Here is a 25,211-nt window from a genome sequence, read left to right as displayed (position 1 = left end):
CTGTCTGTTCATTTTATTTCTTTCATTTTTTTTCCCTTTTCTTCTGCACCGTGCACCTTGCAGGTTCTTGGTACTCTGGCCAGGTGTCTGGCTTGAGACTCTGAGGTGGGAGTGCCAAGTCCAGAATGTTGGACCACCAGAGAACTCACAGACCCAATGAATATTAATCAGCAAGAGCTCTCCTAGAGATCTCCTCCACAACACGAAGACCTGGCTCCACCCTATGGCCAACAAGTTCCAGTGCTGGATGCCTCACACCAAACAGCTAGCAAGACAGGAACACAACACAACCCATTAGCAGACAGGCTGCCTGAAGTCATACTAAGGTCACAGATACCCCAAAACACACCACTGGATATGGCTTTGCCCATCAGAGGGACAAGATCCAGAACAACCGATCAGAATGCAGGCACTAGTCCCTCCCCACCAGAAAGTCTACACAAGCCACTGGACCAACAACACCCCCTGGGGGCAGACACCAGTAGTAACAGGAATTATGACTCTGCAGCCTGCAGAAAGGAGACCCCAAACACAGTAAGTGAATCAAATGAGAAGACAGAAATATGCTGCAGATGAAGGAGCAAGGTAAAAAACCCACAAGACAAAACAAATGAAGAGGGAAACAGGCAGTCTACTTGAAAAAGAATTCAGAGTAATGATAGTAAAGATGACCCAAAATCTCAGAAATACAATGGAGAAAATACACGAAAACTTTAACAAGGACCTGTTAGAACTAAAGAACAAACAAACAGTGATGGACAACACAGTAGCTGAAATTAAAAATATTGTAGAAGGCATCAATAGCAGAATAACTGAGGCAGAAGAACAGATAAGTGAGCTGGAAGATAGAATATTGGAAATAATTGCTACAGAGGAGAATAAAGAAAAAAGAATGAAAAGAATTGAGGACAGTGTCAAAGACTTCTGAGACAACATTAAACAAACCAACATTCGAATTATAGGGGTCCCAGAAGAGGAAGAAAAAGAGAAAGGGTTTCAGAAAATATTTGAAGAGCTTATAATCAAAAACTTCCCTAACATGGGAAAGGAAATAGTCAATCAAGTCCAGGAGGCACAGAGAGTCCCATACATGATAAACCCAAGGAGATACATGCCAAGACACATTAATCAAACTATCAAAAATTAAATACAAAGAAAAAATATTAAAAGCAGCAAGGGAAAAGCAACAAATAACACACAAGAGAATCCCTATAAAATTATCAGCTGAGGGGCTTCCCTGGTGGCACAGTGGTTGAGAGTCTGCCTGCCAATGCGGGGGACACGTGTTCGAGCCCTGGTCTGGGTGGATCCCACATGCCGCAGAGCAACTGGACCCATGAGCCACAATTACTGAGCCTGAGCGTCTGGAGCCTGTGCTCTGCAATAGGAGAGGCCGCGATAGTGAGAGGCACACGCACTGTGATAGAGAGTGGCCCCTGATTGCTGCAACTGGAGAAGGCCCTCGCACAGAAATGAAGACCCAACACAGCCATAAAAAAAAAAAAAAGATTATCAGCTGATTTTTCAGCAGAAATTCTGTAGGCCAAAAGGGAGTAGCAGGATATATTTAAAATGATGTAAGGGGAAAACCTACAACCAAGATTACTATACCCAGCAAGGATCTCATTCAGTTTCTATGGGGAAATCAAAAGCTTTACAGACAAGCAAAAAAGTTAAGAGAATTCAGCACCACAAAACCAGCTTTACAACAAATGATAAAGGAAATTCTCGAGGCAGGAGACACAACAGAAGGAAAAAACCTACAAAAACAAATCCAAAACAATTAAGAAAATCATAATAGGAACATACATACCAATAATTACCTTAAATGTGAATGGATTAAATGCTCCAACCAAAAGACACAGACTGGCTGAATGGATACAAAAACAAGACACATATATACGCTGTCTACAAGAGACCCACTTCAGACCTAGGTACACATACAGACTAAAAGTGAGGGGATGGAAGAACATATTCCATGTAAATGGAAATCAAAAGAAAGCTGGAGTAGCAATACTCATATCAGATAAAATAGACTTTAAAATAAAGAATGTTACAAGAGACAAGGAAGGACACTACATAATGATCAAGGGATTAATCCAAGAAGATAGAACAATTATATAAATATATATGCACCCAATATCAGAGTACCTCCATACATAAGGCAAATGCTAACAGCTATAAAAGATGAAATTGACAGTAACACAGTAATAGTAGGGGAATTTAACACCTCACTTACACCAATGGGCAGATCATCCAGACAGAAAATTAATAAGGAAACACAAGCTTTAAGTGACACAACAGACCAGATAGATTTAATGGATATTTATAGAATACACTTTCCTCTCAAGTGCACATGAAGATTTCTCCAGGATAGATCACATCTTGGGTCACAAAACAAGCCTCACTGAATTTAAGAAAATTGAAATCATATCAAGCATCTTTTCTGACCACAATAATATGAGATTAGAAATCAATTACAGGAAAAAACTAGTAAAACCCAAAAACACATGGAGGCTAAACAATATGCTACTAGATAACCAAGAGTTCTCTGAAGAAATCAAAGAGGAAATCAAAATATACCTGGAGACAAATGACAATGAAAACATGATGATCCCAAACCTACAGGATGCAGCAAAAGCTGTTCTAAGAGGGAAGTTTATAGCAATACCATCCTACCTCAAGAAACAAGAAAAATCTCAAATAAACAATCTAACCTTACACCTAAAGGAGCTAGAGAGAGAAGAACAAAAGAAAATCCAAAGTTAGTAGAAGGAAATAAGTCATAAAGATCAGAGCAGAAATAAATGAAACAGAACAAAAAAACAATAGCAAAGATCAATAAAACTAAAAGCTGGTTCTTTGAGAAGATAAGAAAAATTGATCAACCATTAGCCAGACTCATCAAGAAAAAGAGGGACAGGAATCAAATCGATAAAATTAGAAATGAAAAAGAAGTTACAACGGACACCACAGAAACATAAACAACTGTAAGAGACAACTACGAGCAACTATATGCCAATAAAATGGACAACCTGTAAGAAATGGACAAATTCTTAGAAAGGTATAACGTTCCAAGACTGAACCAGGAAGAAATAGAAAATATGAACAGACAAATCACAAGTAATGAAATTGAAACTGTGATTAAATATCTTCCCACAAGCAAAAGTCCTGGACCAGATGGCTTCACAGGTGAATTCTGTCAAACATTTAGAGAAGAGCTAACACCGATCCTTCAAACTCTTCCAAAATATTGCAGAGGAAGGAGCACTCCCAAACTCATTCTGTGAGGCCACTGACACGCTGACATCAAAACCAACCATATCACACACACACAAAAAGAGAATTACAGACCAATAACACTGATGAATATAGACCCCCAAATCCTCAACAAAATACTAGTAAACAGAATGCAACAACATATTAAAAGGATCATACACCATGATCAAGTGGGATTTATCTCAGGTATGCAAGGATTCTTCAATATATGAAAATCAATCAATGTGATACATCATATTAACAAATTGAAGAATAAAAGCCATATGATCATCTCTATGTTTAGAAGCAGAAAAGTCTTTGACAAAATTCAACACCCATTTACGATACAAATCCTCCAGTAAGTGGGCATAGAGGGAACCTACCTCAATATAATAAAGGCCACATATGGCAAACCCACAGCAAACATTATTCTCAATGGTGAAAAACTGAAAGCATTTCCTCTAAGATCAGGAAAAAGACAAGGATGCCCACTCTTGCCACTATTATTCAACATAGTTTTGGAAAACCTAGCCATAGCAATCAGAGAACAAAAAGAAATAAAACAAATCTAAATTGGAAAAGAAGTAAAATTGTCACTGTTTGCAGATGACATGATGCTGTATATAGAAATCCCAAAGATGCCACCAGAAAACAACTAGGTTTCATCAATGAATTTGGTAAAGTTACAGGATACAAAATTAATGCACAGAAATCTCTTGCATTCCTATACACTAAAAATGAAAGATCAGAAAGAGAAATTAAGGAAACAATCACATTCACCACTGCAACAAACAGAATAAAATACCTAGGAATAAACCTACCTAAGGAGGTAGACCTGTACTCAGAAAACTATAAGACAGTGGTGAAAGAAATTAAAGATGATACAAACAGATGGAGAGGTACACCATGTCCTTGGATTGGAAGAATCAATATTGTGAAAATGACTATACTACCCAAAGCAATCTACAGATTCAATGCAATCCCTATCAAATTACCTATTGCATTTTTCACAGAACTAGAAGAAAAAATCTTAAAATTTGTATGGAGACACAAAAGACCCCGAATAGCCAAAGCAATCTTGAGAAAGAAAAATGGAGCTAGAGGAATCAGACTCCCTGACTTCAGACTATACTACAAGGCTACACTAATCAAGACAATATGGTACTGGCACAAAAAGAGAAATATAGATCAGTGGAAGGATAGTAAAGTATAGAAAGCCCAGAGTTAAACCCATGTTCCTATGGTCAACCTATCTATGACAAATGAGCCAACAATATACCATGGAGAAAAGTCTCTTCAATAAGTGGTGCTGGAAAAACTGAACATCTAAGTGTAAAAGAATGAAATTAGAACACTCCCTAACACCATACACAGAAATAAACTCAAAATGGATTAAAGACCTAAATGTAAGACTGGACACTATAAAACTCTTAGAAGAAAACATAGGAAAAACCCTCTTTGACATAAATCACAGCAAGATATTTTTTGACACACTTCCTAGAGAAATGAAAATAAAAACAAAAGTAAACAAATGGGACCTAGTTAAACTTAAAAGCATTTGCACAGCAAAGGAAACCATAAACAAGATGAAGAGACAACACTCTGAATGGGAGAAAATATTTTCAAATGAGTCAACAGACAAAGGATTGATCTCCAAAATATACAAATAGCTCATGTTGCTCAATTTAAAAAAAAAACCCAATCCAAAAATGGGAGGAAAACCTAAATAGACAGTTCTCCAAATGTGGCCAAGAGGCACATGAAAAGATACTCAACATCACTAAATATTAGAGAAATGCAAATCAAAACTACAATGAGGTATCACCTCACAGTCATCAGAATGGCCTTCATCAAAAAATCTACAAACAATAAATGTTGGAGACCGTGTGGAGAAAAGGGGGTCCTATTGCACTGCTGGTGGGAATGTAAATTGATACAGCGACTATGGAGAACAGTATGGAGGTTCCTTACAAAACTAAAAATAGAATTACCATATGACCGAGCAATCCCACTACTGGGCATATACACAGAGAAAGCCATAATTCAAAAAAATAGATGCACCCCAGTGTTCATTGAAGCACTATTTACAATAGGCAGGTCATGGAAACAATGTAAATGCCCATTGACAGAGGAATGGATAAAGAAGATGTCGTATATATATATACAATGGAATATTACTCAGCCATAAAAAGGAATGAAATTGGGTCATTTGTAGAGACATGGATGGACCTAGAGACTGTCATATAGATTGAAGTAAGTAGAAAGAGAAAAACAAATATCTTATATAAATGCATATATGTGGAATCTCTTAAAATGGTACAGATGTACCTGTTAGCAGGGCAGAAATAGAGACACAGACATAGAGAACAAACGTATGGACACCAAGTGGGGAAAGGAGGGGTGGGATGAATTGGGAGATTGGAATTGACATATATACACTAATATGTATAAAATAGATAACTAATGAGAACCTGCTGTAAAGCACAGAGAACTCCACTTCACTGTACAGTAGAAACTAACATAGCATTGTAAAACAACTATACCGCCCCCACCAAGAAAAAAACAGAAAGGAGGGAGCTATTATTTTTGCCTGGGAGACCAGAAAATGGCTTTACAGAAAAGAAGAATTTTAACAAGGATGTAAAAATAAATGGGAATTTAAAAATACTTCTCTAAACCTTAGCTGCCTTTCTTGGGGGTGTAAAAAGCATAAATAAGGATCAGAATCACCATTTGGGGACTGAGCTGGTGTGACTAGAGAGACTGAGGGTATCCTCTGAGGAAGTGATAAGAGAGTGTTTTATTTACCATACAAGAGCCACTGCAGGCTAGGCAACAGGGAACACCAAGGGAGCCACAGTTCTTCCTTGGTCTGTAATTTTCCATACTTCTTGAGCCTGAGCTTGCCTGCCACTCCCTGCAATGTGGTATGACCTGGGGGTAACAGGTCAGTCTGTTTGTTTATTTATTTATTTAAACGGTTTTTTTGTAACATCTTTATTAGAGTATAATTTCTTTACAATGGTGTGTTAGTTTCTGCTTTATAACAAAGTGAATCAGCTATACATATATATGTATTTAAATATTTTAATTGAACTATATTTGACATACCACATTGTGTAGATTTAAGTTAATTAAATTTTGTTAATTTGATTTATATATTGTAATATGATTGCCATGGTAGAATAGTTATCAACTCTATCACATCACATAATTATCATTTTTCTTTAGTGGTTAAGTTCTAGTCTTTTAGCAAGTTTGATTATTATAATGCAATATTGTTTATATTCACTATACTGTGCATTAGATCTCCAGTACTTATTATTGCTCCTTGCAAGTTTGTACCTTTAAACAACATCTGTCCTATACCTCAACTCCCATCTTCTGGTAACCACCATTTTACTCTCTGTTTTTATGAGTTTGGCTTTTTTAGATTCTACATTTGAATGATATCATACAGTATTTGTCTTTCTCTGTCTGCCTTATCTCAGCATAAGGTCCTCAAGATTCATCCATGTTGTCACAAATATGTTGTTACAAATAGCAGGGTGTCCTTTTTTCTCTTGGCTGAATACTACTCTATATATATATATATATATATATATATATATATATACATTTTCTTTATCCATTCATCCACGAATGGGCACTTAGGTTGTTACCACATCTTGGCTATTGTGAATAATGCTGCGATAAACATGGAAGTGCATATATATCTCTTCAATATCCTAGTTTCGTTTCCTATATTCTCTCCCAGAAGTGGAATTGCTGCATCCTATGGTAGTTCTATTTTTAATTTTTTGAGAAACCTCCATATTATTTCTCATAGTGGCTGAACCAACTTACATTCCCACCAAGAGTGTATAAGGACTATGTTTTCTCCACATCTTTGCTAACACTTATCTCTTGTCTCATTATTGGCATTCTAAGAGATGTGAGGTGATATCTCACTGTGATTTTGATATGCATTTTCCTGATTATTAGTGATTTTGAACACTTTTCATATACTTGTTGGTCATTTCTTTGGAGAAATATTTATTCAAGTACTCTGCTCTTTCTTAACTGGATTTTTTTTGGTTTTGTGCTACTGAGTTGTACGAACTCCTTATATATTTTGGATATTAACCTTTTATCAGGTATATAGTTTGAAAATACTTTTTCCCATTCTGTAGTTTACCACTTCATTTTGTTGATAGTTTCTTTTGCTGTTAGAAGCTTTTTAGTTTGATGCAGCCCCACTTGTTGATTTTTGCTTTTGTTGCTGTGCTTTTGGTGTCATGTACAAGACAGGTGTCAAGGAAATTTCCCCTAAGTTTTCATCTAGTAATTTTACAATTTCAGGTCTTAAATTTAAGTCCTTAATCTGTTTTAAGTTAATTTTTGTGACTGGTGTAAGATAGGGAGGTGATTTCATTTCCTGGTATGTGAATATCCTGTTATCCCCAAACCTTGTATTGAGGAGGCTTTTCCCATTAAGCACTCCTGGCTCCATTGTCAAATACAGGTTGCCTTATATGTATGGGTTTAGTTCTGGGATGTTGATTCTGTTCCATTTGTCTACGTGTTCATTTTGATGAAAGTACCATACTATTTTGATTGCTATAGCTTTATAGTAGTTTGAAATTAGGCAGTGTGATACCTCCAGCCTATGTTCTTCTTTCTCAGGACTGTTTTTGTGGGTTGTTTTCTATTTCTGTGTAAAATGTCATTGAAATTTTGAACCTACTGACCTTGAGTAGTATGGATATTTTAAGGATATCAATTCCTCCGATCCATGAACTCAGTTTAGCTTCCCATTTATTTATGTCTCCTTCAATTTTTAAAAAATTAGTTATTGTTTTCATTGTGGAGATCTTTCACTTCTTGGTTAAATTTATCATTGAGTACTTTGTTATTGTCAATGCTATTTTGCATTTTTTTCAGATATTCTGTTGTTAGTGTTTAGAAATACAATTGATTTATTATATCGATTTTGTATCATGCAACTTTACTTGTTTATTGTTTCTTGTTTACTTGTTTATTAGTTCTAACAGTTTTTTGGTAGAGCCTTCAAGGATTTTCTATATACAAGATCATGTCATCAGCAAACAGAGACACTTTCACTTCTGTTTCAATTTGAATGTCTTGTATTTGTTTTTCTTATTTCACTGCTTGGTTAGGACTTCTAGTACTATGTTGAATAGGTGTGGTGAGAGTGGCCACGCTTGTCTTGTTCCTGATCTTAGAGGCAAAGTTTCATATTTTCACCACTGAGTATGTTAGCTGTGACTTTACCATATATGGCTTTTATTATGTTTATGTATGTTTCTTATATACCCAAACAACTAGGCACTTTTACCACGAAAGTTTGTTGAATTTTGATGAATGCTTTTTCTGCATCTATTGAGATGACCATATGATTTTTGTCCTTTTTTGAATTAATGTGATGTATTACATTTATATATTTGTGTATGTTAAACCTTTCTTGCATCTCAGGGATGAATCTCACTTGAAGATAGTGTACAGTCCTTTTAATGTGGTATTAAATTTGGTTTGCTAATATTTTGTTGAGATACATTGCATCTATATTCATCATGTATATTGATCTGTACTCTTCTCTTCCTGTGGTATCACTACATAGCTATGGTATCAGGTTAATGTTGGCCTTGGAAGTTGAGAAGTGCTCGCTCCTCTTCAAATCAACATTTGGTAGAATTCATGGGAGAGCTATCTGATCCTAGGCTTTTCTTTGTGGGACGTTTTTTGATTACTGATTCAGTCTCTTTACACATTATTGATCTGTACAGACTTTCTATTTCTTCATGATTTGGTATATGCAGTTTGTATGTTTCTAGCAATATCTATTTTTTTCTAGGTTGTTGAATTTTTTAATTGTTAAAACTAGCCTCTTAGGTACTTTTGTAATCTGTGGCATCATTTGTAATGTTTCTTCTTTCATTTACAGTTTCATATACTTCAGTTCTCTCTTTTTTTCTTTGTAAGTGTAGCTGACTACTTGTCAATTTTACTTATCTTTTTTAAAAAACCAACTCTTAGTTTTCTTGATATTTTCTATTGTTTTTCTCTTCTTTATTTTACTTATTTCTGCTTTGATCTTCATTATTTACTTCCACATGCTAACTTTGGGCTCAGTTGGTTCTTATTTTTTCAGTTCCTTGAGGTATAAATTTAGGTTGTTTGTTTGCAATCTCTCTCTCTCTCTCTCTTTTTTTTTTTTTTTGGCGGTACACGGGCCTCTCCCTGTTGTGGCCTCTCCTGTTGCAGAGCACAGGCTCCGGACATGCAGGCTCAGCGGCCATGGCTCACGGGCATAGTTGCTCTGTGGCATGTAGGATCTTCCCAGACCAGGGCACGAACCCATGTCCCCTGCATCGGCAGGCAGACTCTCGACCACTGCACCACCAGGGAAGCCCCTCTCTCTCTCTTTTAAATGTAGGCATTTATCTCCATAACCTTTCCTCTTAGAACTGTTTTTTTGGTATGCTTTAAGTTTTGATATATTGCTTCCAGTTTTGTTTGTTTCAATATATTTTCTAATTTCACCTTTAATTTATTCTTTGACCATTGGTTGCAGTACTCTGTTGCTTAATTTTCACACATTTATGATTTTTTCCAGCTATCCTCCTATTACTGTTTTCTAGTTTCATGTGATGAGTTTGGAAAATGTACTTGGTATGCTTTCAGTCATTTAAATTTTTTTGAGATAAATTTTGTGACCCGACATATGATCTATTCTATCCTGGACAATGTTTGTGTCTACTTGAGAATAATGTGTATTCTGCTGCTGTTGGATAGAATGTTCTATATATGTTTATTAGGTCCATTTTTTCCAATGTTTCTTTAGTGATTTTCTTTTTGACAATCTATCCATTGTTGAAAGTAGGGTACTGAAATCCCCTACCATTTATTGTATGGTGCCTATTTCTCCCTTCCAGATGCATAAACTCTGGAAGAGGTGACTGCTTCTTCAAATGCACAGACACCTGTGCAAGACTACATGTGTCACATAAAATCAGAGAAACAGGACACCACCAAAGGAACAAAGTATACTTCCAATAACTGAACACAAATAGAGATACACAAATTTCTCAATAAAATTCCAAAATAATTTGTGTAAAGATGTTCAAAGAATTACAAGAGAATGCAAATAAATAATTTAATGAAATCACTAAAATAATACAAGAACAAAATGAGAAGTTGAACTGAATTAAAAAAAAACATAAACAAAAAAACAAAATTTTGAAATTATGGGGTGACCTGTTAGCTTTATAAATTTGGATGTTCAAATTTCTCCCCAGGTTTGGGATGTTCTCAACCATTATTCATTTAAATAAACTTTTTGCCCCTTTCTCTCTCTCTTTTTTTGGGGGGACTCCACTGACGTGTGAATTGTTCCTTTTAATGGTGTACAATGTCCCATTGGCTTTCCTCATTCTTTTTGTATTTAGTATTTGTTTAATGTATTTACATGTTATAGTGTTGGGCACATATATATTTACTACTCTTATATCTTCTTGATGAATTGAACCCTTAATCAATATATAATAGCCTTCTTTGACTTATCATTTTTAGCTTAAAGTCTATTTTGTCTGATATAAGTATAGTTATCCCTACTCTCGTTTTCTTTCCCCCCACTAGTGTGGATTATCTTTTTTCCATACTTTTCCATCCCTTTATGTTAAGTGTTCGAGAACTGGAAGTGAGTCCAGTTGTAGGCAGCATATAGTTGGGTCTTGTTTTTATCATCTGTCCAGTCACTCTATCTTTTGGTTGGAAAATTTAATCTATTACATTTAAGTAATGATTGATAAGTAAGTATTTATGCCATTTTGTTCATTGTTTTCTGGTTGTTTTTAGTTCCTTTCTTCCTCTCTTGCCATCTTCCTTTGTGAATTGATGATTTTCCATAGTGGAATACTTTATTTCCCTTCTTTTTCTCTTGGGTGTGTCTTCTATATGTTTTTATTTTGTGGTTACCTTGAGGCTTACTTGATCATTTTAAAGATGTATCAGTCTGTTTTAACTGATAATAACTTGACTTGATTACATATAAGAACCCTATCCCTTTCCCCTACACAAAAATTTTATGTTTTTGATGTCACAATTTACATCTTTGTATATTGTGTATCCACTAAACTATTATTGTAGCTATAGCTATTTTAAATACTTTTGTCCTTTAACATTTATACTAGAATTAGTGGTTAACACACCACCATATTACAGTATTAAAGGATTTTGAATCTAACTGTATACTTACCCATATCAGTGTGTTGAATATTTTCATGTTTTCATGTTACTAACCATCATCCTTCATTTTCAGCATGAAGAATTCAACATTCCATGTAAGGCAAGTATAGTGGTGATGAACTCCCTCAGCTTTGTTTTCTAGGAAGTGTTTATCTCTCCTTTATTTCTGAAGAACAATGTTGCTGGTTAAATTATTCTTTGTTGACATTATTTTTTCCTTCAACACTTTTTTTTAAAACATCTTTACTGGAGTATAATTGCTTTACAATGGTGTGCTAGTTTCTGCTTTATAACAAAGTGAATCAATATATTCCCATATCTCTTCCCTCTTGTGTCTCCCTCCCTCCCACCCTCCCTATCCCACCCCTCTAGTTGGTCACAAAGCACCGAGCTGATCTCCCTGTGCTATGCGGCTGCTTCCCACTAGCTATCTATTTTATGTTAGGTAGTGTATATATGTCCATGCCACTCTTGCTTTGTCACAGCTTGCCCTTCCTCCTCCCCATATCCTCAAGTCTATTCTCTAGTAGGTCTGTGTCTTTATTCCTGTCTTACCCCTAAGTTCTTCATGACATTTTTTCCCTTAAATTCTCTATATATGTGTTAGCATACAGTATTTGTCTTTCTCTTTCTGACTTACTTCACTCTGTATGACAGACTCTAGGTCCATCCACCTCATTACAAAGAGCTCAATTTCATTTCTTTTTATGGCTGAGTAATATTCCATTGTATATATATGCCACATCTTCTTTATCCATTCATCCTGTGATGGACACTAAAAAGAGTCATGTACCAAAATGTTCATTGCAGCTCTATTTACAATAGCCCGGAGATGGAAACAATCCTTCAACACCTTGAATATATCATCCCATTCACTCCTGGCTGCAAGATTTCTGCTGAGAAATCCATTAATTGCCTTATAGGGTCACTTTTTATGAGAGATTTTTTTTATCCTCGCTCCTTTTAAAATTCTCTCTCTTTTTAAAATTTTTGACAGTTTTATTATAATGCACCTTGGAGAAAACTGTCTTTGGATTGAAGTTATGGGGTGACCTATTAGCTCTATAAACTTGGATGTCCAAATTTCTCCCCAGGATTGGCATTTTCTCAACCATTATTCATTTAACTAAACTTTTCCCTCCTTTCTCTCTCTCTTTTCTTTCTGGGACTCCACTGATGTGTGGATTGTTCCTTTTAATGACATGTGTAAGTCCCATAGGCTTTCCTCATTCTTTTTGTTATTTTTGCTCCTCTGTATGGATAATTTCAAATGATTTATCTTTGAGCTCACTGACCCTTCTGTTGGTCCAGTCTGTTTTTGAAGCTCTCTATTGAATTTTTCAGTTCAGTTTTGCATTCTTCATCTCCAAAATTTTGTTTTGTTCTTTATGTTTTAAAAAACATTCAGTTCAACCTCTCATTTTGCTTTTGTATTATTTTACTGATTTCATTAAATTGCTTCTTTGCATTCTTCTGTAATTCTTTGAACAACTTTACACAAATTGTTTTGGAATTTTATTGAGAAATTCATGTACCTCTATTCATTTGTGTTCAGTTACTGGAAGTTTACTGTGTTCTTTTGGTGATTTCCTGTTTCTCTGATTTTATGTGACTCATGTAGTATTGCACAGGTGTCTGCATTTGAAGAAGCAGTCACCTCTTCCAGAGTTTATGTAAGGAAAGACTTTGGTAAGGAAAGACCATCATCTGCTGGTAGGGGGAATGCTAAAATATGTTGTGATCCCAGGTCTAGTAATGCAGGGTGCCAAGTGCAAGGGCATGTAGCAACTCATCTGGGGGTGTCTTGATGTCTTGTTGGTTCAGGCTTCTAAGGCCCAGAGTGTCAACGACTGCATTGTCCTTGCTGAGTGATACAGGGAGTCTGTAGTTGCTGTCAGGACTGTTGGAGTCTTTAGCGTGGTACCCAGTAGGTACAGACTAAGGCAGGACAAATGGTGGCCAGAGCCAGTGGTGTGCCCACACTCAGCTACAAGTGTCTGTGTTGTGGCAGGGACTGGTTACAGACACACATGTAGTGGTGGGGGCCAGAGACAGCAGCAAGGATCAGGGACAACTCTGGGCAGACTGGCAGCTGCTAGTGCCCTGGCTGTTGGCAGGTATTCTGTGGTTTCAGGGTCTCTCAATAGGTGCACACATGGCAGTGGAGGTCAGTGAAGGGAGTCAGCCTGGCAGCATGCAGGTGCATAGTTGGTGGTGCTAAGTGCAGTTTAGCCTCCTGGTGCAGACCCTAACCCTATTCCTAACCCTAACCCTAACCATAATGTATAACATTAACTGACATAAATGACTGTGATATGTAGTAGCTGTTTAAACTTGGGTATGTAAATCGGTCTCTATGAGTCTCAGGACTCTCATCTATAAAGTGGAGATAGGAATATATTTTGCAGTGTTGTAGGAGAATTAGTGATAGTATACATAGCCCATTGTTAGAGACCCAGATGGTTGTTTTTCTGGCTATGCCAACCCAAAGCAGAGAAGAGGGGTGGGCATAAGTGAATGAGATGACAAGCCTATTCAGAGACTTGCCTGGCTGAAAATCTGTCAAAGACTACATTCATGAAAGATTAAGGAGAAAGCAGAATATCTGTATCTCAGAAGGAAAGAACTGTTAAGGACAAAGAGTATCAAAATATGCAATACCTACCACATCTTGATTCTAATTGGTTTAATTGATCCTTTGTTCTGATCAACTTGAATTTGAAATGTGTATGTTAATTTTTGATGGAGGCAGAGTTAATAATTTCCCAGTGGGTGAGTGACAGTTACAGGAAGATCAGCAACCGGGGATTTAGACAACTCACCCTGATTTCGCTTGGTTGTGGAAAAGCAGTAGTGACATACCCCGTGTATAAATGGCTTCTGAGCTTGAGGTTTCAGGTGGAGGACGTGGATGTCAGCAGATTGAAGGAGGTCAGAACTAAAGTCAGTAAGAGAGAAAGTAACAACAGCCAAGCAGCCACATTTATTCATCTCTAAAATCCTGCCTAGCTGAGAAAAAAAATAAGAATTTGAATGTTAAAAAGCAGATATTTGTTAATATATCTTAAATGCTGTTGCAAATGAAATGCTAATGGTTAACTTCACTTGGAAATAAAACTTGAGTAGTAGAATATGACAGCACTGGCAGGTGAAATAATTTTTTTAAATTTTTATATTTTGGCACCCATTTGGGCTTCATGATACCCTTTTATTCCTATAAAGTGTTGGATAACAGGCTTTCTTTGCAGCAACTGAAATTAATCTCCAACCAGAATGACTGATTCCAGAAGTTGGGAGTTGTCTCATGTACTAAACCACATGGAAGAATGAACACACAATTAGAGTTTTATTTATGAATCTAACTGCCAAAACTATGTATTCACTGGTTCCATCTTAGATATTCTTTTTCCTAAAGGATCTCCTAGTTTAGTGGTGTAGATGAAACAAGTGGTTGAGAAACCCCTACCTGCCGGCTGCTGGGTTCGGGGAAGAAGGTGCAGTAAGGATGCCAGAACAATAGTCATGGGTCTGACCTCTTGGTTATCCTGTGGCAGAGGTTACCCTGGTATCCCCCGAGCCTCTGGTGCTGAGACCCACTGAGGGGCAGGGTGAGGCTGATGCCTGCTTGCTGGTATTTGGCCTCGTGAGTTGTTTTGCAGCTAAAGCCTCCAGGATGGATCCCGTCCTGGCCTTAGCAGCAAAACCAAAGTAGCCATGCTGGCAGCTTTGTTTCCTGTCACCTTCCTCAGCATGTTGGCACCAACCAAATGATGTTGCTGACAAGATCCTGCCAAGATGCAACTTTTCCCAATTCCTCAGTGAGGGCTATTTGGTTTTCAGTGCTGCCTCTCTCTCCTTGTCATGGAAGAAAGAAAAAAATAAGAAGCAAAACCAAAAAATAAAAACCTCTTCCAGGTGTATACACAGTCTTCTGCTTCTTACTTCCAGGAGTTGAGAAAGCAAGGGACTCCTGAGTTTTGGTCATTTCCGTTATCCCTTTGGGGAAACTACTTTCCATCTTGCCAGGGTGGGGTAGGACTTAGGAAGCCCAGCTCCTTGTCCAGAAGCAGAGAAGTACTTACTGCAACTGTGGCCAAAAATTCAGGATCCTGCTTAATGTGGGTGTGGCAGTGGGGAAAAGTAGACCCCAGCAGCATAAGAAATTGTGTGTGAGCTCCTTTCCAACAAAACATGTGTTTATACCTCATGCCATGAGTCAACAAACAACTTTTGAGCACCACTATTTGTCAAGCATTTTGCTAGACACAAGCTGAAGCTATTCATGCATTAATTCAACAAGTATTTACTCAACATCTACTTGATAATTGAATATGGCAGAGTCCGTGATGACCATAAACCTAGTTTAAGCTTCCATCAGGAGGGAAACTTCTTTCACACTTACAGTCTCCCCAGATCTCTCTTCACAGTTCTCCAGTCATATGTGGACCTGTGTGTATTTACTGAACCTCCTGGAGAAGAGGCTTTGCTCATCGCGCAACATGATTCTGACCTCACAAGTTCCTCATACATATTTTTGTGTAAAAAAAAATCTTTAGGCATTTTATCCTCTTCCAAATTTTTGTGCTTAAAGCATCTGTTCAGAATCTCTCTTTTCATGTAATTTGGCTATACATGTGGTGCTAGTCATAGAAGATGACTAACATCTGGGAAAATAATAAAATAATCTAAAGGAGTTAGACTATTTGTCAAGGAAGAAGAGACAAAAAAAGCATACCCCTTTACTGCTGCTCCACGTAGTGTTGATTTATTTTAAAGCACTTGTCAGGGTAGGCTAGAGTGTGCTGCCATAACAAATAGCCCTAAATCTCAGTGACTTATAGAGTGAAAGTTTAGTGCTAATGATGAAACTATAACTATCACAATTATTCTGAAAAACATCCAGAAAAAATTCCCCACAATTATTGACAGAGAAAGCTGCTGGATATTGTTAGAGATTAACAAAACATCATATGGACTCACTGTTCCTTAAAGACCTGGAAGATAAAATAGTTCTTTCTAGGATCCTGTTTAGCAGTTCACCTTTCTACTATTAGAATGACAGCTTAGACATATGGGGATATATGTATCTGATTCACTGATTATAAAGCAGGAAGTAACACACCATTGTAAAGCAGTTATACTCCAATAAAGATGTTAAAAAAAAATGACAACTTTTCTTCTGCTCCATAGGTTCTCTGTGTGTTTGCTTTTTTCTTATTTACATTTATGTCTAGTGTTTACAAATCATGAAAAAAATGGTTAAACATTTGTCCCAAGCTTGAATACTAATCCCAGCTTGGCTGCTCTGATAATTCAGGGAGATTTGGGGGATCCTGCCTCCATACCCAACCTGTCTTTATCCCTCCACCCTACACTACCATCTGTTTTGGTCAAGTCACTAGTCCAGTCCTGTGGGCATTTGATGGCTTACTGCTGGCAGTGTCCTGACTCATGCGTATACCAGATGTTCTTGCTTCTTGCCACAGGACTTCTCCATGGATGCCAACAGAAGTCCACTCTCATGTAACTCCTTTGGGGGAACTCTCAACCAATGGGAGATGGGAACAAGTGGACAAATGCTCCTACCACTTTTTCTTTAGTGGAAAATGCTGGAAGGCATTTGTATATGCGCTTTTGTAAGTCCTAGTGGCACTTAGTTCATGTTGCCCACAGCAACAAACTTAATGAACCCTCTTACTGACTTTTCATGCATGTCCTCACTTTCCCTGTTCCCTCTCCTGTTTATTGGTATCACCTCCCAAATAAATACGTCTCTGAGTCTTAAACTGCTACATCTAACCCCAATGCTCCCGAGTATTCTTCTTTTCTTACCTCACATTCTTTCATTCCAGTCCCACCTTCTAAGTTGACCTCACTGTTATGGTCACAAGTTGAAGACAGCTCTGTTTTCAGGGTACCCAAACTGAGGACACCACTTTTTCAGAAACATTGCCCCATCATATTAATGAATACCTGCATATTTAATTGCATAAACCCATACTCATCCTTCAGGTCATCACACGTCACTTGAGTCTAGAGTGTCTTGCTGTTTCTTGGGAGGGCTGTGGACAAAACTGCCCTCACCCTGGAGGAAAATCCTTAGATAAAGGTTTATTAGCTCCCATGGGGCTGTAATCTCCTTATAAGAAAATAAGGTTTTTGTCAATTTTAACCATTATGAAAAATTATGGCAGTGACATGTGGTGAATCCAAAAGCCTAGAGAATAAGGTCAAGAATAATGAAAAAACTCACAGGAAATAGGACTGAGCCCTAATCAAGGTACTGGCCACATGGGCCCCTTGGATTTCACACCTATTATGGACTGGGGTCTGCTGTGTGTTCCTTGTTTACCTTGCTCTGAATGGAACTGTCCACAGTGATCATTTTTCACTTGTTTCACTGTTTTGTGTGGGGTATGTGGGGAAAGGTAATTTGTCACAATGGTTTACAAGTGCTCTGATCAAGAAGAATGATACTCAAAGAGATGTACTCACAAAACTGCACCTGAGGAGCCTTATCTGTACCTGCACCTGATGACAAGATCCTGGATTTCAAGTTTGAACCTAATGCCAAAATGGGAGGGGACTTCAATGTAAATTTTTGCAACCAGAGGGTTGACTGTGTCAGATTATATTTTCCAAAGATGACCATAAGAATATCTTCCATACCTTTCCATTTCTACATCAAGAAGTGAAGTCTAGTTCTTGCCCCTTGAATCCAGAGGACTTGTGAGTTACTTATAACCAACAGAATGTGGCAAAAATGATACTATGTGACTTTGATGCTAGGTCATGACAGGTGATTTAAACAGCTCAATGGGTTTGGGGTTTTATTTGGGAGTAATGAAAATATTGTGAAATTAGATGGAGGTGATGGTTGCACAACATTGTGATTGTACACAAATTTCACTTCACCTGAAAACAATAATTTTTTAAAAGGTGCTTTAGTTTCCAACTTATAAGCTAGAGCCCTCAACATAGCATTCTGAGTCACGGTTTAGAACTATGACTGCCCTGAGGCCACCATGCTATGAGGAAGCTCAGACCACTTGGAGAGGCCACATGTATGTTCTCCTTTTGTAGGCCCAGCTCAGCAACACAATGCCAGTGAATACGCTTCTAGCACATAGCCATCAAATAACCGTGAGCCACTGGAGTTCTCTCAGCTGAGACTGGACGTTGGACAGCAGAAAAGAACCATTCCTCTGTGACCTTCTTAAAGTACAGACCCAGAGGCCTTGTGAGCAAAATAAAATGGTTGTTTTAAACCACTGAGTTTCAGGGCAGTTTGTTAAGCAGCAGTAGTAACAGGGTCAATAATCATTAAACCATAGAGACCACTCATTTAATTTTCACTGGAGAGATGTTAACATTGCACAGAAAGGCACATCTGTTCAATCTGGAAGACAAATTTTATATCTCTAAGTCTCTTTCAACATATTTTGGGTTTTCCCCAACTCCCCCCACCCCATGTCATATTTGTATTTAAGGCAAAACAACTGCATTAGGTTTCAGGATACTCATTATACAATATGACTTTGACTCATTTGTACAAACTGCATTTTTTCCTTGAGCCATATATTTTTTTAATTGGGGAGCAGCTACAGCAGTATTTAATTAATAATTTTTTAACATCACTTTTTCTTAACATCATTATTGAAGTATTATTGCTTTACAATGGTGTGTTAGTTTCTGCTTTATAACAAAGTGAATCAGTTATATATATACATATATGCTCATATCTCTTCCCTCTTGCATCTCCCTCCCTCCCACCCGCCCTATCCCACCTCTCTAGGTGGTCAAAAAGCACTGAGCTGATCTCCCTGTGTGATGCGGCTGCTTCCCACAGGCTTTCAGTTTTACATTTGGTACTGTATATATGTCCATGCCACTCTCTCAATTCGTCCCAGCTTACCCTTCTCCCTCCCCATGTCCTCAAGTCCATTCTCTACTAGGTCTGCATCTTTATTCCCATCTTGCCCCTAGGTTCTTCAGGACTTTTTTTTTGGATCCCATATATATGTGTTAGCATATGGTATTTGTTTTTCTCTTCCTGACTAATTTCACTCTGTATGACTGACTCTAGGTCCATGCACCTTACTACAAATAGCTCAATTTCGTTTCTTTTTATGGCTGAGTAATATGGCATTGTGTATATGTGACACATCTTCTTTACCCATTCATCTGTTGATGGGCGCTTAGGGTGCTTCCATGTTCTGGCTATTGTAAATAGAGCTGCAATGAACATTGTGGTACATGACTCTTTTTGAATTATGGCTTTCTCAGGGTATATGCCCGGGGGTGGGATTGCTGGGTCGTATGGTAGATCTATTTTTAGGTTTTTAAGGAACCTCCATACTGTTCTCCATAGTGACTCTATCAATTTACATTCCCACCAACAGTGCAGGAGAGTTCCCTTTTGTCCACACCCTCTCCAGGATTTATTGTTTGTAGTTTTTTTGATAATGGCCATTCTGACTGGTGTCAGATGATATCTCATTGTAGTTTTGATTTGCATTTCTCTAATGATTAAGGATGTTGAGCATTCTTTCATGTGTTTGCTGGCAATCTGTAAATTTTCTTTGGAGAAATGTCTGTTTAGATCTTCTGGCGAATTTTGGATTGGGTTCTTTGTTTTTTTGATATTGAGCTGCTTGTAAATTTTGGAGATTAACCCTTTGTCAGTTTCTTCATTTGCAAATATTTTCTCCCATTCTGAGGGTTGTCTTTTTGTCTAGTTTATGGTTTTCTGTGCAAAAGCTTTTAAGTTTCATTAGGTCCTATTTGTTTATTTTTGTTTTTATTTCCATTTCTCTAGGAGGTGGGTCAAAAAGGATCTTGCTGTGATTTATGTCATAGAGTATTCTGCTTATGTTTTCCTCTAAGAGTTTAATAGTGTCTGGCCTTACATTTAGGTCTTTAATCCATTTGGAGTTTATTTTTGTATATAGTATTAAGGGAGGTTCTAATTTCATTCTTTTACATGTAGCTGTCCAGTTTTCCCAGCACCACTTATTGAAGTGGGTGTCTTTTCTCCATTGTATACTCTTGCCTCCTGTATCAAAGAGCTGACCATATGTGTGTGGGTTTATCTCCTGGCTTTCTCTCCTGTTCCAGGGATCTATATTTCTGTTTTTCTGCCAGTACCATACTGTCTTGATTACTGTAGTAATATAGTCTGAAGTCAGGGATACTAATTCATCCAGCTCCGTTTCTCTTTCACAAATTTTCTTTGGCTGTTCAGGGTCTTTTGTTTTTCCATACAAATTGTAAAATTTTTTGTTCTAGTTCTGTGAAAAATGCCATTGGTAGTTTGATTGGGATTGCATTGAATCTGTAGATTACTTTGGTTATTAGAGTCATTTTCACAATGTTGATTCTTCCAATCCAAAAGCATGGTATATCTCTTCATCTTTTTGTTTCATCTTTAATTTCTTTCACCAGTGTCTTATAGTTTTCTGCATACAGGTCTTTTGTCTCTTTAGGTAGTCTTATTCCTAGATATTTTATTCTTTTTGTTGCAATGGTAAATGGAGTGTTTCCTTAGTTTCTCTTTTAGATTTTTCACCATTAGTGTATAGGAATGCAAGAGATTTCTGTGCATTAATTTTGTATCCTAATACTTTATCAAATTCATTGATTAGTTCTAGTAGTTTTCTGGTAGCATCTTTAGGATTCTCTATGTAGAGTATCATGTCATCTGAAAACAGTGACAGATTTACTTCTTCTTTTCTGATTTGGAATCCTTTTATTTCCTTTTCTTCTCTGCTTGCTGTGGCTAAAACTTCCAAAACTATGTTGAATAATAGTGGTGAGAGTGGGCAACCTTGTCTTCTTCCTGATCTTAGTGGAAATGGTTTCAGTTTCTCACCATTGAGAATGATGTTGGCTGTGGGTTTGTCATATATGGACTTTATTATGTTGAGTAGATTCCTTCTATGCTTACTTTCTGGAGAGTTTTTATCATAAATAGGTGTTGAATTTTGTCAAAAGATATTTCTGCATCTATTGAGATGATCATATGGTTTTTCTACTTCAATTTGTTAATAATCAATCACATTGATTGATTTACGTATATTGAATAATACTTGCATTCCTGGGATAAACCCCACTTGATCATGGTGTTTGATATTTTTTATTGTGTGGCTGGATTCTGTTTGCTATTATTTTGTTGAGGATTTTTGCATTTATGTTCATCAGTGATATTGGCCATAGTTTTCTTTTTTTGTCACATCTTTGGTTTTGGTATCAGGGTGATTTTGGCCTCATAGAATGAGTTTGGGAGTGTTCCTCCCTCTGTTATATTTTGGAAGACATTGAGAAGGATAGGTGTTAGCTCTTCTCTAAATGTTTGATAGAATTTGTCTGTGAATCCATCTGTACCTGGGCCTTTGTTTACTGGAAGATTTTTTTTTTTTTTTTTGGTGGTACGCAGGCCTCTCGCTGTTGTGGCCTCTCCCGCTGAGGAGCACAGGCTCTGGACATGCAGGCTCAGTGGCCATGGCTCACGGGCCCAGCCGCTCCACAGCATGTGGGATCTTCCCGGACCGGGCACGAACCCGTGCTCCCTGCATCGGCAGGCGGACTCTCAACCACTGCGCCACCAGGGAAGCCCTGTTTACTGGAAGATTTTTAATTTCAGTTTCAATTTCAGTGCTTGTGATTGATCTGCTTATATTTTCTTTTCCTTCCTGTTCAGTCTGTGAAGTTTATACCTTTCTAAGAATTTGTCCATTTCTTCCAGGTTGTCCATTTTATTGGCTTGTAGTAATATTGCTTGTAGTAATCTCTCATGATCCCTTGTATTTCTGCTGTGTCAGTTTTTACTTCTCCTTTTTCATTTCTAATTCTGTTGATTTCAGTCTTCTCCCTTTTTTTCTTGATGAGTTTGGCCAATGGCCTATCAATTTTGTTTATCTCCTCAAAGAACCAACTTTTAGTTTTACTGATCTTTACTATCATTTCCTTCATTTCTTTTTCATTTATTTCTGATCTGATCTTTATGATTTCTTTCCTTCTGCTCACTTTGGGTTTTATTTATCTTATTTCTCTAGTTGCTTTAGGTGTAAGTTTAGGCTGTTGATTTGAGATTTTTCTTGCTCCTGGAGGTAGGATTGTATTGGTATAAACTTCCCTCTTAGAACTGCTTTTGCTGCATCCCATTGACTTTGGCTTGTCGTGTTTTCTGTGCCATTTGTTTCTAGGTATTTTTTGATTTCCTCTTTGATTTCTTCAGTGATCACTTCGTTATTAAGTAGTATATTGTTTAGCCTCCATGTGTTTTTATTTTTTACAGATCTTTTCCTGTAATTGATATCTAGTCTCATAGCATTGTGGTCATAAAAGATACTTGATACGATTTCAATTTTCTTAAATTTACCAAGGCTTGATTTGTGACCCAAGTTATGATCTACCCTGGAGAATGTTCCATGAGCACATCTGAATAAAATGTATTCCGTTGTTTCTTGATGGAATGCCCTATAAATACCAATTAAGTCCATCTCGTTTAATGTGTCATTTAAAGCTTGTGTTTCCTTATTTAATTTTATTTTAAATGATCTGTCCATTGGTGACAGTGGGGTGTTAAAATCCCCTACTATTATTTTGCTACTGTCGATTTCCCCTTTTATGGCTCTTAGCATTTGCCTTATGCATTGAAGTGCTCCTATGTTGGGTGCATAAATATATACAATTGTTATATATTTTTCTTGGATTGATCCCTTGATCATTATGTAGTGTCCTTCTTTGTCTCTTGTTATAGTCTTTATTTTAAAGTCTATTTTGTCTGATATGAGAATTGCTACACCATCTTTCTTTTGATTTCCATTTTCATGGAATATCTTTTTCCATCCCCTCACTTTCAGTCTGTATGTGTCCTTAGGTCTGAAGTGGGTCTCTTGTAGACAGCATATATACATGTCTTGTTTTTCTATCCATTCAGACAGTCTGTGTCTTTTGGTGGGAGCATTTAATCCATTTACATTTAAGGTAATTATCGATATGTATGTTCCTATTCCCATTTTCTTAATTGTTTTGGGTTTGTTATTGTAGGTCTTTTCCTTCTCTTGTGTTTCTTGCCTAGATAAGTTCCTTTAGCATTTGTTGTAAAGCTGGTTTTATGGTGCTGAACTCTCTCAGCTTTTGCTTGTCTATAAAGGTTTTAATTTCTCCATCAAATCTGAATGAGATCTTTGCTGTTACAGTAACCTTGGTTGTGGTTTTTCTCCTTCATCACTTTAAATATGTCCTGCCACTCTCTTCTGGCTTGCTAAGTTTCTGCTGAAAGATCAGCTGTTAACCTTATGGGCATTCGCTTGTGTGTTATTTATTGTTTTTCCCTTGTTGCTTTTAATATGTTTTCTTTTTATTTAATTTTAGATAGTTTGATTAATATGTGTCTTGGCATGTTTCTCCTTGGATTTATCCTGTAAGGGACTCTCTGTGCTTCCTGGACTTGATTAACTATTTCCTTTCCCATATTAGGGAACTTTTCAACTATAATCTCTTCAAAAATTTTCTTAGTCCCTTTCTGTTTCTCTTCTTCTTCTGGGACCCCTATAATACGAATGTTGTGGCATTTAATGTTGTCCCTGAGGTCTCTGATACTGTCCTCAATTTTTTTCATTCGTTTTACTTTATTCTTCTCTGTGGTAGTTATTTCCACTATTTTATCTTCCAAGTCACTTATCCGTTCTTCTGCTTTATTTATCCTGCTATTGATTCCTTCTAGAGGATTTTTCATTTCATTTATTTTGTTGTTCATCATTGTTTGCTTGCTCTTTAGTTCTTCTAGGTCCTTGTTAAACGTTTCTTGTGTTTTCTCCATTCTATTTCCAAGATTTTGGATCATCTTTACTATCATTGCTCTGAATTATTTTTCAGGTAGATTTCCTATTTCCTCTCCATTTGTTTGGTCTGGTGGGTTTTTACCTTGTTCTTTCATCTGCTGCGTATTTCTCTTCTCATTTTGCTTAACTTATTGTGTATTCCTTTGTGCAGACTGCAGGTTTGTAGTCCCTGTTGTTTTTTTGTCTGCCCCCAGTGGGTAAGGTTAGTTCAGTGGGTTGTCTAGGCTTCCCATTGGAGGGGACTGGTGCCTGTGTTTTGGTGGATGAGGCTGCATCTTGTCTGTCTGGTGGGCAGGACTATGTCTGGTGGTGTGTTTCGGGGTGTCTGTGAACTTCTTATGATTTTAGGCAGTCTCTCTGCTAATGGATGTGTTTGTGTTCCTTGCTGGTTGTTTGTCATGGGGTGTCCAGCACTGCAGCTTGCTGGTCATTGAGTGGAGTTGTTTCTTAGTGTTGAGACGGAGATCTTTGGGGAACTCTCAGTGATTGATATTACATATGGTCAGGATGTCTCTGCTGGTCCCACGTCCTGAACTTGTCTCTCCCACCTCAGAGGCTCAGGCCTGACATCCTGCTGGAGCACCAAGTCCCTGTCAGCCACACGGCCAGGTACGTGGGGATTTCCTTGCCTTTTGGGAAGTCTGAGATCTGTCAGTGTTCAGTAGGTGTTCTGTAGGAGTTGTTCCACATATAGATATATTTTTGATGTATTTGTGGGGAGGTGACCTCCATATTTGAGTCCTCCGCCATCTTGAAGGTCCTCTCTTGAGCCACATTTTGATCTGGAATGTATCTCTTGCCTACATCTCCTCCCTTGGCATTGTCTTTTCAGAATGTGAGAAAATCCTTTCTGTCCAA

The sequence above is a fragment of the Monodon monoceros genome, unplaced genomic scaffold, assembly GCF_005190385.1.
Source record: "Monodon monoceros isolate NGI ecotype Baffin Bay Population unplaced genomic scaffold, NGI_Narwhal_1 Super_Scaffold_17, whole genome shotgun sequence".
Taxonomy (NCBI): domain Eukaryota; kingdom Metazoa; phylum Chordata; class Mammalia; order Artiodactyla; family Monodontidae; genus Monodon; species Monodon monoceros.
Note: the sequence above shows the minus strand (reverse complement) of the source record.